This window comes from Odocoileus virginianus, chromosome 34, assembly GCF_023699985.2.
Source record: "Odocoileus virginianus isolate 20LAN1187 ecotype Illinois chromosome 34, Ovbor_1.2, whole genome shotgun sequence".
In the NCBI taxonomy this organism is placed as follows: domain Eukaryota; kingdom Metazoa; phylum Chordata; class Mammalia; order Artiodactyla; family Cervidae; genus Odocoileus; species Odocoileus virginianus.
Window position 1 is genome coordinate 26,035,577 of NC_069707.1, and position 17,822 is coordinate 26,053,398.

General features: G+C 40.0%; 1 protein-coding gene across 1 annotated transcript in view; it reads left to right on the top strand.

Annotated features, from left to right (window-relative positions):
- NHSL1 (NHS like 1) overlaps positions 1–17,822 on the top strand; it is a 66,622-nt gene that overhangs the window by 12,596 nt on the left and 36,204 nt on the right.

The following is a 17,822-nucleotide window of genomic DNA, read 5'->3' on the forward strand; positions in this document are numbered from 1 at the left end:
TTATTGTGGGAAAGCCACTGCACAGAAGTAGGATGTGTAATCGTTTCATCTTCCCTGGACCACGGCAGCATTGCCACCTTCTTCTGTTATTACCTATTCCGAAAAATGAGATAGGCAGCCAGAATTGTGATTCTAGTGCTGCCTATAGCCTGGAAGGTGTTGGAAAATCATATCCCATTTTTGTACGTGGCTTCTCCCTCCGGAAAAGAACTTTTTTTATCTCCAAGTTCCCTTCTAAGCTCCAGAATTCTGATTGGCCTCTCAGTACGTAACTGCTTAAGGGTGATATGTATGGGGTTTACTGACACAAAAGTAGGATTTACAGCTTAATGCAAGTCCTGAGTTGTCTAGAATCGAAGTTTGTGTTGACACAAAAACTGCTAAGTGCATCCAGCAGATGAGGTGCTGGGCGGAAGTTGCAGCAGTCAGAGATGAATCCACACGGCTGCTTCCCTAGTTTACACCCAGTCAGAGATAAGTGTATGAATAACTCTCTGACAAGGTTGATAATGATGATATCATTGAGCCGCACCCTTGCCCCTGGGTGTTGTCTTTAAAACACAAGTCTGATCATGCCTCTCATTAAAAATTCTTTACCAGCTTCCCACCATTGGCAGAATAAAACATAACCTCTGTCTTGACTTCGTGCGCTCACACATAAGGGTAAAGTCCTTCCGTTGGAATGCTGGCTCGTGTTGCCCTTTCTGTCTGTCCACACATGTCTCAATCCACTGCCTCTCCTGAATCACAACCGCTCACACCTGCCCAACTCCTGTTCCCCTTGCGAGGGCCAGCTGGTGGCTGCCTGGGCTCTCACAGAGCTTTCCTGGACTCCTCAGGGCAGACCCAGACATCCCTTCCCCACTTTTCCACACACGCCCACAGAACCCTACACCCCTCCGTTCAACTGCTGGTAATTGTGTTCACATGTTTATCCCCCACCTGTCAGCAGGACCTTTTCTTGTCACTTGTGTGACCCCAGTGCTTGGTACTGCAAATACTGTTGTGTCTGTGGAGGTCCTGGAATGGTCATCTCAAACTCACGAGGAAGATCAGTCATAGCCGGGGAATAACTGGTGAGGATGCGGGAGCGAGGAGATTGGAGATGAGAAAGTGCAGAGAGAGGGTGATGAAGGCTGAGCCTGGGAGGCTCTTATTTTAGGGGCTTGGGAAGGAGCAGTTGGGGAAAGAGTAACTGGGGAAGAAGACAGCAAATCAGGATGGGGCATTGGTCGTGGTCCTCAGGGACAGGCAGGGTCGGAAGAAAGGTTACTGAATTGGTCAGGAGGTGGCCACTGGTGACTGTCAAAAGTGTGGTTTCCAGGGGGGTCTGTGGATTTAAGAAGCCAGGTGTCATGAGATAAGAATTATTTTAATAAGCAGAAAAATAATAATATAAGTAATTTTTTTTTTAAAGAAATAAATGATGTCGCCAAGGCAAAGAGTATTTTGAGGTGGTTGCAGGCTAAAAGTAGTAATATTACTTGTTTTAAAAACTAGAGCCAGTTAAAACATGATTTTAGACAAAAGAGCCCACAGGAGGAGGAAAGACTGCAAATATTATAAAGAGAGTATATTATATTATATCATATTATAAAGGGAGCATATTCCATCAGTAGTCAGAAGGCAGTGAACGGGCACAGGCGGAGATCAGGTTTTGACTTCCAACTCCCAGACAGAAAACTGGAGAAAGCATGTTTTGAGATGGAGCAAAAAAACACTGATGTTATTTATTAGAGTCTTGATAGAAATGTGGCCCCCACTGTGTGGCCAGTTCCTTGGTGAGAAGGATGACTTCATTTGGAGCTGACTCCTTCAGTGCTTGTGAATGTAATTAGGTTGACTTTTCAAAGCCAAGTGGTAATGTTATTAAAGACTTTTTTTTTTTTTAATGTTTAGTATTTTATTGCACTTCCTTTGGAATTTTTGTCCTTAGGGAAAGTTGCCCAACATGAGGAAATAATGGATTAAATTCCCTATTGAGAAAAATGAAGTGCAAGACAAAAATAAAAAATTAACAGAATGGAATGATACACAAAAGGGTGTCTTAACTTCTCTTGTTGGATTCAATGGTGCACAAAATTTTTTATAATACTAACTCTGGGTCTGTTAACCCTGAACGGGTAGTTAACCTGTGTGAAGGAAGTCAGATGCAAGAACAAAGGAAAAAGGAACAATCTTTGCTTTTTCAGGGGGTAAAGAGACCTGTCGCCTTTAATAGCAACAACACACAAAAGATAGAATAACAAAGACAGTCATTTGAATGATCCAGGTCTTAACAAAGCACCATGAATGGTTTGAACAAAAGGTTTTTTGTTTTGTTTTTGTGTCCATGGCCAGTCTGCTGTTTCAGCAATTCCAGTTTAATTCCTGATAAACTGAGTAACTTGAGTGGCTGCTGTATTTTCGCCCGGTGCAGCATAAAAATGCTACATTGAAGGTACTGTGGATAAGGTTTGTTATCATTCCCCACACAGCTGAAGTCCCTGGTGTTGGTTTAGACTCTTTGCAAGTTATTTGACATTGAGTAACCTTGGTGATGCTCCACGGCTGCAGTGATAGGGCTTTTCATTCTAAAGTGAAATGAGGTCACCTCCAGTTTGCTTGTGCTTTGGTGGTGCTCAGCTAGGACTTGCACACCCACAGCACCCTCACAGTTATCATGGGTACGAGGAAGCTTTTGCCTTAATTTAAATCAAATTTCGTTCTTCAGGTCTCCTTAAATGATTTTGGGTATGTGAAGAAAAGCAATGTTAAAAGCCAGTTTTCTGCCATGGCAAATAACATTTGAGGAATAATTCTTTCCATGGTTTGCAGTGAAAAATAAAGCTAACAAACAGTTTTATCCGGTGGTGTGAATTTTAATATTTAATCCCTAAGTGTTTACGGACAGTTTTATTCCACTCTAATAGAAATTAACTATGGAGGGAGAATATCAATCAATATGACCTCTTTTCGCCCTTTTGCATAAATGACATTGCCTATGGTGTTTAATATTAGTCATTGAAGGAGATACTTGTCCCAAGATATGGAGGGAAGAGACTCTCTTCAATGCCTTTTCAGTGTGTTATTAGTCAGCAATTCCTTTCCTGTGTGACTGTTGAGCTGATACAATTACTGCTAAGTGTTCTCATGGTACTCCACCTTCCAGGCCCTGACCACTTTATCTCCCCAAACACATAAGTAGATGGAAATGAGAAGTCGTTTGGAATTGTTCTAAAGTGAGTATTAGGTGTATGATTTCAGAAGTTTGCTTGTCATTTCCCCCCTCCCTTGGTGGAACCCATTTACTTCAAAGGCAGCTTTTCCACCGTCTCTCTTCCACCTTGTGAAAGTATTAGTCACTCAGTCATATCTGACTCTGCGACCCCATTCTGTAGCCTGCTAGGTTCTTCTCTCCATGGAATTCTCCAGGCAAGAATACTGGAGTTGGGTAGCCCTTCCCTTCTCCAGAGGATCTTCCCATCCCAAGTATCAAATCCAGGTCTCCTGCTTTGCAGGCAGATTCTTTACTGTCTCAATCACACAGGAAGCCCTCTTTTCCACCTTACTCCTTCCCAGAACCTCTCTGGGAGCTTTCCTGTGACATCTGTTCTGACCAGAAATCACAAGAGTTGTCCGTGATGGAATAAGTATTGTGATGTTGGATTTGGTCAGTGTCTCTAACATTCTACTGAGACCACATTTTCTTGGAGAGATAACCCTAACAGAGCAGTGAGCTTCATCTTCTCTACCCGCTCTTCCCTCATCCTCTTAGTTACTGACATATATATAATAGGTGCCCCTCGCCCATTAAATTCTGTGTTTATGCTGGCCCTAACCCATACATGTCAGTTGTGGTTAATAACCACTGATGACATCTTTGGTGTACCAGACAGGCAGGTCACATGCCTTGGGTAAATTAAGATAAAAAGTATTGCCAAAGATAAAATGGACCTAGGTAAGGGCTAGGGACAGCCCCCCTGTCACATCATTACAGGGCCCTTTCAAGCACTGAAGGTTCATTCATTTAATGAACTCCTGGCCACCTACAATGAGTGAATCGTATGTGGCTTAGGCACCTTCCCTCATAGCTCAGTTGGTAAAGAATCCACCTGCAATGCAGGAGACCCCGGTTTGATTCCTGGCTCGGGAAGATCCGCTGGAGAAGAAATAGGCTACTCCCTCCAGTATTCTAGGGCTTCCCTTGTGGCTCAGCTGGTAAAGAATCTGCCTGCAATACAGGAGACCTGGGCTCGATCCCTGGTTTGGGAAGATGCCCTGGAGAAGGGAAAGGCTACCCACTCTAGTATTCTGGCCTGGAGAATTCCATGGACTGTATAGTCCATGGGGTCACAAAGAGTCAGATACGACTGAGCGACTTTCATTTAGGCACCTTTAGGAGGACACTGGCTTTTACTTTCAGGGACTGGGAGGCCATTGGAAAAGTTTGAGCTCAGGAGTGACATAATCTGACTCACACTGTTTAAGTGGTTCAGTTTGGTTCTGTGTTAAAAGTTCGAAGTAAAAGAATCGGAGTGACCCAGGACATTGGTTGGAGATGACTGCAGGAATCAAGGGAAAGGTGGAAGTGGCCTGAAAAGAAAATAGATATACCAGATAAATCATTTCTTCTTCCACAGTGCTCTCTATACTCTATCAGCTAAATTCTTCTTCATACTTTGTTCCCCATCTTCCTCTCTAGTTATTCCGTTGGTGAGTGTGGATCGTCATGGCACAATAAAAGAAACAGATAGAATAAAATGAAATAAACCCTCTTTTCCCTTCAGGCCTTTTATCTTTTCTCACCTGGAATAAGGAAAATTCTGATCTTCGGGAGCCTCATCTAGCACCTCCTCCAAATGGAAAGCTTTTCCTTTTACTTTATACCTGCCCCAAATGGGTTCATGGATTTCACATCAAGCACCTTTCATTTTGTTTCTCCTCCTCTGTGGCTACTTACTTTCCTCTGAAACAGTTTTCTTGTAGTGTGGCTCCCAGACCAGCAGCAGGAATATCACCTAGGAACTTATTAGAAGTATTAAGTTCTCAGGCTCCAATGCAGACCCACTGAGTCACATACTCAGGTCAGCTAAGTGGTTAACAAGCCCCCAGGGGATTCGGATACACCTTCATCGGGAGGAGCCGCTCCATAAATTGTCATGTGAACTTGTTTAATCAGTCAACCAAATTGTAAACACCTGGAAAGCTGTACCCCTTTCAGTTTCACTAGCTCATTGTGAGCTAAGATTTGAACACACAGCTGCTCACTGCCAGAATTGAAGATCTTGGCCCCCACCACTCATCTCCCTGGCTGTTAGCAGAAGGTTGCTTGAATGAATTGATTCATCTCCTTCCAGGAAGCTTCCTTTTCCTTGACACGTGGGTGATTGTTGGCTTATTTTCTGATTGGCCGTCTCTTTCTTACCCACAGTTAATAAATTATACTCTAGCACCTGGAGCATTTTGTCCTTTGGAGCATTATGTCTGTTGGAGCATTATGTCCAGTGGTGCATAATGTCCATGTACCATTAAGACATGAAGAGAGGAGAGATTTTGTAACTTTTTAGAGAGACTTGGGCTTAATCTTTAAAGCCATATATTTTCTCCTTTCATATTTTATGGTATTTTGGATGCAAAGTATCATTGACATGATAATTGATAAAGAAGGCATCTTATGGACTCAAATATGGATTTATTGGAAGATAAATTTGGATTTTATACTTCATATATTATAATATGCTTTTATATCATTGTAAGTATTCCTGTGTAACTATATACAAACAATTACTCTTAAGGGTAGAGGGAAGAAAACAATGAATCATTAGTGTAATAGTAAACCAATAAATCATATTAATCTGGAATCTATTATTTATAATTGCTGTCAAATTATCTAAGACAATATCCATTGAAAGTATCTATATTAAATCCATGGTGTCTTTAAGATTTAACATAGCTTTTCAGCTCACTTGATATGCTGCAAGTAACTGAGTAACTTAAAAAACTTTTGACCATTTATAGTCCCTTAATTATGTTCTAATTTATTGATTATTGAAGACAATTTCAGTAAATTAAAGTACAGCTAGCTGCTTTGAAGGGGGCTTAGCTGCTTTGAAGAAAAGAATTTATGGAAAATCCAAATGTAATTTTGGAAAATCCAGTGTACATGACTGGTAAGGCAGAATCTTAACTACAATATCCGTATGATTTCCTCTTCAGGATTGCCAGACGCAATAAATTAATGTACTAGAAGGCAGATTGCTTCTACTTTGAAATGCATTTTGGTTTGATTTTCAATAAGAAAATAACTTCCCTAATGTTCACAGAGCATAATATTTGACTGCAGTAAAATTTTTCCTATGTTGCTTGTTAAATGAAAGCTCAAACTAGGATCTTTAGCTGTATAAGACCTGATCCAGCTGTTGGACTGGAATTGATTATTGATTTTCTTCTAAATATATGTTTGTAGTCTTCCATGTTCTCAGTCCTCTGGTACCAGACAAAGATATAGTATAAGAACTGGCTTTCAGCCCTGTCACTGATAATCTGATGGATAAATAACTGGGATAGAAGTTTGGAAACCTGGATCTACCAGAAATGTAAAACATTTGTGTCTCATAATCCATAAGACAGGTATAATATCTGCTTTCCTTCAGTTCACACAGAAATATTTTACACACAAATCAAATAATGATGGCCAAGGGCTTTCAGTTTAGAAAATAATGCATTTATTAAGTGTCAGGAGTAATGGCTTTAAAAATCAATGATGTGAAAAAAAGAGTTGTTTAGACTGTGGTTCATCACAGGACATTCTCACTGAAGCAGTACATCATGGCCATTATTTATAATTAACTTTGGAACTGGAGTCCTCCCAGTTGTTAATGACCTTGAATTATAGGAGGAGGATTATGAAAGATTTAATACTGTTAGAAAGAAACCACATTCAGATTTTAAAGTATGGTATGTCTAAAATGCCATACTGTTGTGAAATATCAGCATTGTGCTTTGGACATGAAATGTTTAGACACTTTGCCAGCAGTTCATACTCTATATACCACCACTATCCATACAACCTGAAAAATGACAGAACAGCCTTTTTTAACTAACTGGTCCTCTGGCTTTTAATGCAGCAGTGCTTGTTTTTTGTTTCTTTTATTTTAAATTATAGTACAGTTAATTTATAGTATTAGTTTCAAGTGTACAGAAAAATGATTAAATTATATTTTTTCAGATTCTTTTCCATTATAGATTATTACAAGATGTTGAATATAGTTCCCTTTGCTAAACAATAGGTCCTTGTGGTTTACCTATTTTATATATAGTAGTGCATATCTGTTAATCCCAAACTCCTAATTTATCTCTTGCATCCACCCCCATTATCCCCTTTGGTAACCATAAGTTTCTTCTGTTTCTGTTTTGTAAATAAAATCATTTGTATCATTTAAAAATTTATTTTTTATTGAAGTAGAGTTGTTTTACAGTTTTGTGTTAGTTTTGGTTGTATAGCAAAGTGATTCAGTTATATTTGTGTATTTTCTTATTATATATATTTCAGATTCTTTTCTCACATATATATATAACAAAATATTGAGCATATACTAGGTCCTTATTGTTTATCTGTTTTATGTATATAGTAATGTATGCATATAATTTCCAAATTCCTAATTTATCTCTTCCCCTTACCTTTCCCCTTGGTAGCCATAAATTTGTTTTCTATGTCTACGAATCTCTTTCTGGCTTTATAAATAAGTTCCTTTGTATCATATTTTAGGATTCCATATGTAAGTGATACATGATATTTGTCTTTCTCTGACTCACTTAGGTTGATAATCTTAAGGTCCATCCATGTTGCTGCAAATGGCATTATTTCATCTTTTTTTTCTGAGTGTATATATACCACATCTTCTTTATCCATCCATCTGTGGATGGACATTTAGGTTGCTTCCATGTCTCGGCTATTATAAATCGTGCTGCTGTGAACATTGGGGTGCCTATATCTTTTCCAGTTAGAGTTTTCTCTGGATATATGCCCAGTAGTGGTATTTCTGGACCATGTGGTAACTCTATTTTTAGTTTTTTAAGGACAAGAGTGCTCATTTAATATTACTTCCCTTATCATTTCTTCTTCTTCTTACTCAGATAAGCTAACATTCAGCAAACTTCACTTTTTTTCCCTTTTAGCATCCACTCATCTTTTCACCTCATTTCCTCAGGGAATAAATGATAAATCCCCTTTTGTTCTGACTTTGCATTCAGTTTCTCTCTCCATCTCCTCCTTTTCCTTCCATCTTTCATCTAAAGAAGTCAGAATTAGTGACCATTTAAGTTAAAAGCATTCTCTTGGAGTATATTTCAAAATCTTTATGATAAATTCATGAAAAGTTCCACTCACATGTTTTTCTCATGGAATTATAAATATGAAAAAATTAATTATGACAAGTTATACAAATCAATAGTAAAATGCTGGTAGCTTTTTTAAAATAATAGCTATTTATTTATTGGCTGTGCTGGGCCATGTGGCCGTGCGGGCTTTTCTTGAGTCGCGGTGAACAAGGCCTTCTCTTCACTGCAGCGCTCAGCCTTCTCACTGCGGTGTCTTCTTGGGTTGTGAGTGGGCTTCAGTAGTCGCAGTTCCCGGGCTCTAGAGCACAGGCTGAATAGTCATGCATGGGCTCAGCTGCTCCACGGCATGTGGGATCTTCCCGGCTAGGGATCGAACCTGTGTCTCCCACGTTGACAGGCAGATTCTTCACCACTGAGCCACCAGGAAAGCCCCACAGTGCGTGTTTACTAGCACCACTAGGTGATTTACTGTTTCCTCTTACAGGTTTATTCAGAATTCATATTTGAGTACTGTTAGGCTAAGTCCTAGTGCCTGGGAGAAGAAGGTAGGCAGGAAGAAGGAGGTAAGTGCAGGTGAGATCAAGTCACTTCTCTGTTAGAAGTCTCCAGAGGCTACCGTCCAGCCTTATGGTTAAAAGCAAGTCCTTACAGGAACCTCCAAGGCCCTTTACATGTTTAACCATCTCCTACTGCCCTTTCTCTTCACCCAGCCCCATCACACTTCCCTCCAGCTCTTTCTCGGGGTGCTGGGACCCCCTTTCTTCACTCAGGCAGGCCTGCTTCCACACCACTCCCTATACCCTTCTCTGCTGACTTTCTTTCTTAACACTTAGGACGTTCTTTCTTGTTATGTAGTTGGCTCTTTTTCCTGTTTGTTGTCTGTATCTTCTTAGAGCCCAAGCTCTCTAAAGACAGGAATTTTTGTTTGTTCTGCTCACTGTGCAGTCTCCTGTACCTACAACAGCATTGGCAGATAGTAGATGCTCCATAAATATTAATATTGGTGACTTAACAGATAAACGTGGGACGGGATTGCTTTGCTCTGCAGTCATGACACACAAGGAACTGAGAAAAGAGAATTGTCTTAGAGTTGTTCTTCCAAGACCCTACCTTTTTGGCAGTAATTGCGACTATACCTCCTTAATCCTCCTTTCTCCTTTTTATTCCTCTCTCTCTCTCTCTCTCTATTCTTTTGTTGAAAACACTAGTTGAACCTTTATACTGTGTGAGGCACCGCAGAGGATCTAAGGAAGTATGCGATCTGGTTTATAATACTGAAGATTTTAGGCTAGCATGGAAGGCTGTGGGCTTCCCAGGTGGCACATTGGTTAAGAATCCACCTGCCAATGCAGGAGTTGCAAGAGACATAGGTTCGATCTCTGGCTCAGGAACATGCCTTGAAAAAGGGAATGGTTCCCCCCTCCATTGTTCTTGCCTGGAGAATTCCATGGACAGAGGAGCCTGGTGGGCTACAGTCCATGGGTCACAAGGAGTCTGACATGACTAAGCAGATGCATGTGCGCACACACACACAGAAGGTTGTAGTAACTAGAAAAGGCTTTGTGAAGAAGGGGATTTGAAGTAAACCTCAGAGGATTTGGGGGAAGCTGTCATGAAGTGGTGAGTGCAGTGACTTGGATTCCTGTAGGCATGGCAGCTGCCACTGCCAGCCAGTAGACCCTGAATGCCATCAGCTCTAAGAGAGTTTGGGAGCTGGTGATGGTAGTGTACATTATATATTAATATGTATAATTAATATAAATTGAAGAATTTATAAAATAATTTTCAGAAGGGATCAAAGGATTTTCCATTTCATCTTAAAATGTTGAGTCTGCTAATATTTTCATTATTTATGAGATAGGTAGTGTTTTCACCTACAGGCCTGCTTTCCCTTTGAGGAAAAGCTAAGAGTCCGTCTCTAATTTTAACTGTGAAGTGAAGTCGCTCAGTCTTGTCCGACTCTTTGCATCCCTATGGACTGTAGCCCACCAAGCTCCTTCTGTCCATGGGATTCTCTAGGCAAGAATACTGTAGTGGGTTGCACTTCATTCTCCAGGGGATCTTCCCGACCCAGGGATCGATCTTGGGTCTCCCACATTGCAGGCAGACGCTTAAACCTCTGAGCCACCAGGGAAGCCCAAATACTGACATTCTTTAAGATGAACAATACTCATTACATTTTGTACTCATATTTTTGTTGTTGTTGTTGTTGTTATGGAAATTTAAGTATAGGAAAAAGCTCTAGTAAAACTAGTCCAATTTCTTAATTTCTAAAACCCAAAAATGTATTATTGATTTATCAGAAAAAGACCAGTGTTATTTTATACATAATTAAGTGAGATCCAGAGACATATGGGTTTCCCTGATGGCTCAGTGGTAAAGAATCCATCTGCCAGCGCAGGAGACATGGATTCAATCCGTAGGTCGGGAAGATCTCCTAGAAAAGGAAATGGCAACGCACTCCGGTATTCTTGCCTCGGAAATCCCATGGAGAGAGGAGCCTGGCGGGCTTCAGTCCATGGATCACAAACAGCCAGACATGACTGAGCGACTAAACAACAAAAACAACCCAGAGACATGGAGGAGGATAGTTTCTCATCATCAGCAAGTTGACACTCTCAGGAAAGAGCACCAGCTTTGTGGCCAGAGCACCTGGAGTCTAATATTGGTTCCACCAACTGGAGCAAGCTTCTTTGTGTCTCAAGGTCTTTTGTACATAAAGTGAAGATATTATCCCCATCTCTTAAGGTCATTGTGGAGAGTAAATGATTTACTGTATGTAAAGTGCTTTGAACAATGGCTTGTTCATAGGGAACCCTCAATCAAAGTTAATATTAGTAATACACAGTAGTTACTATATGTCTGCTGAGAGTTTCTTTACATCTTGCCTTTTCCTACTACAAAGGCTAACTTTTCTTGGAACCTTAGAGCTTGGTGCTGAAGCTGACAGATGTTTCTTGCCCAGAGGTGCATAGCTCTTCAGCAGCCAAACAGCCGACCCCAGGTGCCCAGTTCCTGTTGCAGTTTCTTCATGATGCTCTAAGATTGCTACCAAAGGGAACCCCACCCCCTTTCTCCAAAGATCCTTATGAACATCTTTCACATCCTAGCATCTCCTGGTTCCATCTTTGTTAATTTCCTTGGGCTGCCATGACAAAGTGCCACAAACTGGGTGACTTAAAACAATAGAAATTGATTGTCTTATAATCTGGAGGCCAGAAGTCCAAAGTCAGGGTGTTGGCAGGGCCATGCTCCCTTCAGCCTCTGGTGGGCACGCTCTTCCAGTTTCTGGTGATCCCGTGTGCTCTTGTAGCGGCATAACTCCAGTCTGTCTCTGCCTCTGTCTGCACCTGGCTGTCTTTCCTCCATGTCAGCGTGTCTTCAAATGGTCCCAGGGTCTCTGTTTCCTCTTCTCACAAGGACATCAGTCATACTGGGTTAGAACCCATCCAAAAGACCTCATTTTAACATGCTTACATCTGGAAAGACTGTAAATAAGGTCATAGTCATAGGTACCGGGGGTTAAGACCTCAGCATTCCTTTTCTGGGGACACAGTTCAACCCAGCACACATACTTTCAGATCAAAAAACCTTGATCCTTTTTTCTCCTTGCTTTAGAAGTTACAAAACATCGAATACATTTACCAGGCATCTGGCTGATACTCTTTTAGTGTAAAAATGCTCCTAAGTATAAGGCTTCTTATTACATGAAACCAATTAGGTTTATAAATTTTGTACTTAGATCAACTCAAAAATTTGTGCTCTTTTTTTGGGTTGAGAGGAGTTAGAAATAAATGTTTAGGCCACTGACAGTAAGAGGATCCTTGTATGAGTGTCATATGCAGAAAAAGAAATACAACCTCATGATGTTTTAGTCAAGATGTAGTCAACAGTTTGGTCAAACTATAGAATCTTAAAGAACTGTGTAGCCAGGCAGGTCTTGTTATGGACTTGCTTACTGACTTTTAAAAGTGAGAGGATTTGAGGTAGTTATGGCTTATGTGGTAAATGTTGACATCAGTGACCATGTTTTTTGAGCCCTGGCCAAGTGGTGGGAGGGTTCCGTACCAAGTCCCGACACACCCTGACCTAGTCTCTTACCTGAAAGAGCAGAGTTCTCAGAAATAACTTGTTGACCGATTCTCATGACAGCTTCCCAAAAGAAGTAATGGCCCAGCTTTAGAAGTGGAATCTGAGTTTCTAGGAGGTTAAGATGCTGTCCCCCAGGTCTCACAGGTAGTGAGTGGTACCTGGTTTGTCTGAATTACAGGCACTCAGCTGCTCCTCTGTAGACCCGTCCCACGGCCATGCCACCCACCCATCCACCCACCCCCGCCAGTGGTTAATGTTCTGTTACTGAAACACGCAAGTGTAGCTTTTCATTGCAAATCCCACATTTCTCAATGTTATTCAGGAAGGATTGGAGGTAAACATTTACCAAGTGTTGGGAGAATGGGTGACAAGGATCTGGGAAGTCTTAGATTCAGTGTTGTCTCTGGAGGAGTCATTAGAGTTGGTTTGGAATAGTTGGATTTTCCCCTTGCTTATGAGGTAAGGTTGCCCTTCCTTCTCACCTCCGAAGGTACATGTGAACGTGTGACTTGTTGTGCCCAAAGAAACAGGAGAGGAAGTAACCTGGTTACTTCTGGCAGAAGTTTCCAGAGCCAGTGGTGCTGCTGTGTGATGGTCTGATCACTCTCTGAAGGCAATCTTCCTCCAGCCTGATCTCCGTGTGACTGCCACCTCTGCCTGGACCGGGGGACTGTGCAGAGTCAGAAAAGCATCTTCTTGTTATGTTAAGTCCCTGGGCTTTACAAGTGTTTGTGACTGCTTTATACTCCAGCTCATTGTCACTAATTCATTACACTTAGGAGCAAAACAGAGAGCATGGAAATTCATCAAGGAATTCCAGTAGAGAAAATGAGTTTGAAGATAACTCTAAATCTTCTTGCCGCAGACTCCCTCAACATATCTAAACTATTAAAGCAGAAAATCCAACAAATAGTGTAATATGTGGACATTGGGAGGACAAAACAGTATTAAATTCATAAGATAGTTAGGTAACCCTCTAAGCCTATGACAGTACTTTTTGCTTCTATATTTAAAACTTTGGTCACCCACGTTATTTGTCCATTGTTCTTGTGCTAAAGAAAATAGCTGGACAGGAAAGGAAGAAGGAGGAAATTTGTGGCTGGGAAACCAGAGGACACTATAAACAGTGACACCTTTATCTGCGCAGTACTGTGAGAACAATAGCCTGGTTTTACTCTAAATTTCTGTTGCAAGAAGCATATGTGTTAGAGAGAGAGCGTCTATTACATTTAGTATCATGTTTCCCGCCTGTGGTTGCTGGCATAACCTGGCTTTAAGTTATACTTTGCCTTGCCCTTGCCATCAGTTTAGTGTTTGAAAAGTCTTTGTTTATTCATGATTGCTAGTACTCGCTTAGATCTTACTCCATAGGCAATAAACTCGGTTTTTAATGAACAAAGCCAAGGTTTTAGAAGCTGAGGGCCACTGCAACTTGAGAGGAGGAAATTTTCCTAGATTTCCCATTAGAGTTGAAGATAAATGACAGTGGAACTTGATGAGTTTATTGATTAATTAGATTATTTATTAGTTAATTAGATAATTAATGAATTTGTTAGATTGATCTGGTAAGAATTAAAAAATTGGTTATCTGCCATAAATTTACATGGCATAATTTAACCTTAGATGAGCACCATGTTCATTTGACATGCTAGTTTGTTATACCACTATTTAAACATTTTTGTGACATAAATTTAACCATGGAAAGAAAAGACATTGTCCTTTAAACTAGGCTTGAAAGATGACACATACTGGGAATACTAACAATTGCCAGCTTTTCATGATTTTAATATATGGATAACAATTTTGCAGTATTTTGGTTTTATAAGCTTTAAAAGGTATGTCATTTGGCTATTTTTAATTTCCTTTTAGTTAAAAAGTTTTGAAGTATAATTGATGTACAGTATAGTTTCAGGTGTATAACATACTGATTTGATATTTAAATACATTGCAAAATGATCATGGTAAGTCTGATAACATCTGTCACCATACAAAATTATTATGGTATTATCAATTATGTTCTATATAAGGGTGTATATTACATCCCTATGACGTATGTATTTTATAACTGGAATTTTGTACATCTTAATCCCCTTCACCTATTATGCCCAACCCCATCCCCCCTGCCATCTGGCAACCACCCACTTTCTCTCTGTATCTTTAAGTCTGTTTCCGATTTGTTTTGTTTTTTAAATCTCACATGTAAGTGAAATCTTATGGTATTTGTCTTTGTCTGACTTATTTAACTTTGCATAATACCTTCTAGGTCCATTCATGCTATTGCAAATGGCAAGATTTCATTCTTTTTTACAGCCAGGTAATATTCCTCTCTCTCTCTGTGTATGAACATTGCCTGTGTATGAACATTGGAGTACATATATCTTCTTGAGTTACTGTTTTATTTTCTTCAGATAATACCCAGAAGCAGAATTGCTGAATTGTATGATAGTTCTGTTTTTAATTTTTTGAGGAACCTCTATACTGTTTTCCATAGTGGCTGCGTCAATGTACATTTCCACCAACAGTACTGCGGTTCCTTTTTCTCCACATTCTTGCCAACTCTTGTGATTTGTTGTCTTTTTTGATGATAACATTTTGGATGTTTTTAATATTATTGCCAAGAATATCAAAACTAATACCACCTTTAGAGATGACCTAGCCTAGCAGTCCCTTACAGAGGAATCTTTTTTAAACATATTCTTACTTGGTACCTGATATTGAGAACCGATTTTTTTAGTGCTATAAAATTCTATAATTTAAGACTTGTACTTATCTTAAGGTCAGAGAATGAGGGTGAAAAGGATTATTTTTGGAATAAGAAAAGGATTTGGTTTAAAGGGCCTTGGCCTTAACTTTGTGTTTTGTTTTGTTTGGTAACTATTTTTGAAAGCTCCAAATTATGTGATAAGTAACCTACAGTGGTAATAGGTTTTTATTAGTTTATCTTACAAGATTCACCCTGAATCCTTAGGAGGCTTCAGTTTATAGGATTACAGAAAAGTTAATTTAGCAATACAAATTAATGACATGTAGAATTATAGGGTTGAGTGTTATGTTTTATTTTAGCTTTAACATAAAAAAAATAAAATCAGACTTCCCTGGTGGCTCAGTGGTAAAGAATCTGCCTTCCAGTAGCAGAGACCCGAGTTCGATCCCTGATCTGGGAAGATCCCACACACCATGGAGCAGCTAAGCCTGCATCCTCTAACTATTGAGCCTGTGCTCTCGAGCCTGGGAACCGCAATGACTGAGGCCCTTGCGCCCTGGACCCATGCTCCACAACAAGAGAAGTCCGTGCACCCCAGCTGGAGAGTAGTCCCTGCTCCCCGCAACTAGAGGAAAGCTCAGGCGGCATGAAGACTCAGCACAGCCAAGAGGAAATAATTAAAATCATTTTGAAAAGTAAAATATTTACAGAATCCAAGAACTCTGCACTGAATGCCATTTGAAAACTAGTCATCATGCTTTATGTAACACCCCTGTAGGAATGAGAACAGAATCTGGTGGTACTATTTATTTTTATAGAGAAGTTGTGAAATATTGGAGAAAAATGTGGAAGTCTTTTTCACTGAAAAGGGTTCAATTAGTGTTATAAATCCTCGTTTTTTCAAATGTACTCTGAGGTGTCAGAAATTTTTTTTCATTTTCTTTTTTTATTCAGTGTTAGTTAGCATGGGTTGCCAGTCCAGCCCACACATTATTCAGCCCATAAGTAACTGAAGTATTAGTGTTTAACTATCTTATGATTACCTGTACAATTTTTCAATTAGCTTGGTGTTCTAAAAGAACCTTGTGACTATTTCCATGGCGTTTTAAAAAAAAGTCTGATGTGTAGTTTTCATTTGATTCTCTGCTCCCACCATGAGATAGGTAACACAGGAGAGTGAGGATTTTTTTATTTTTATCCTTCCACTAAAGCAGCTGCTCATCTCCTCTTTGAAGAAGCAGCTTAGATCCTAGTGTTAAAAGGGAGCTCTGAAGATGCCCTGCTTTAGTTCTGTGCCATTAGCTGCATGGTTTTGTAAAACTGTACAAAGGAAACTCGCCCCAAACCAAACACCTGTCACCTTCCTTTAGCAAGATGGATATTTAAAGCAACACTGTGGGGAATCCTTTTGCAAGGCAAATACTTTTCTGAGGTATCTAAGTCATAGGAGAGCTCCTGGGACTTTAAAATGTCATTAGAACCCTTGCTGTGTTCTCCCTCAACTGATGGGAGTTATCCGTGCAGTGGTTCCTCCTTGAAGAGAATCCCCAGTCTCTGAGCAGCCAACGGCCCCAGTCATTGCTCCATGAACTGGAAGACATCTCAGACTGCCACCCAGCTTTGTGCTAAACTCCACACAGAATTACAGGCTGTTTGGCATCAAATTAAACTGGAAGTAAAAACAAAATGAGAGATTATAATCCGTGATTTCTCACTTCCAGTTGATCAGTCTAGAAGGCAAGCCTCACATGAGAATTGCTTGTGTTTTTTGATGTGGAATTACATCATCAATCGTTACATGTCGAAAATTATAGTACGTATGGAAAATAGTATGGAGGTTCCTCAAAAAACTAAAAATCGAGTTGCCATGTCATCTGGCTATCCCAGTCCTGAGCATACACCCAGACAAAACTCTTAATTTGAAAAGATACATGCATCCCTGTTTTGTAGTAGCACTGTTTACAATAGCCATCAAAGCAGCCTAAATGTCCATCAGCAGAAGAATGGATAAAGAGGAGGTGGTGCATATATACAATGGAATATTACTCAGTCGTGTAAAAGAATGAAATATTGCCATTTGCCGCAACATAAACAGACCTAGAGATTATCGTACTAAGTGAAGTAAATCAGAAAAAGACACATATCATGACACCATTTATATGTGGAATCTGAAATATGACACAAATGAACTTATTTACAAAATAGAAACAGACTCACAGAGAATAGACCTGTGCTTGCTAAGGAGGAGGAGAGGAGGAGAGGAAAGGATTGGGAGTTTGAGATTAGTGGATGCACACTATCACATATAGGATGGACAGGCTTCCAGCTGGCTCAGTGGTGAAGAATCTGCCTACTAATGCAGCAGACTTGGGTTTGATCTCTGAGTGTGAAAGATCCCCTGGAGAATGAAATGGCAACCCACTCTAGTATTCTTGCCTGGGAAATTCCATGGACAGAGAAGCCTGGCAGGCTACAGTCCATGGGGTCGCAAAAGAGTCAGACACGACTTAGTGACTAAACAATAGCAACCTACTACATAGCACAGGGAATTATATTCAATATCCTGTGATAAACCATAATGGAAAAGAATGTTAAAAAAGAATGTATACATGTATATCTGAGTCAACTTGCTGTACAGTAGAAATTAACACAACATTGTAAATCAACTATACTTCAATAAAAGTAATGTAATTACCCTGACTCA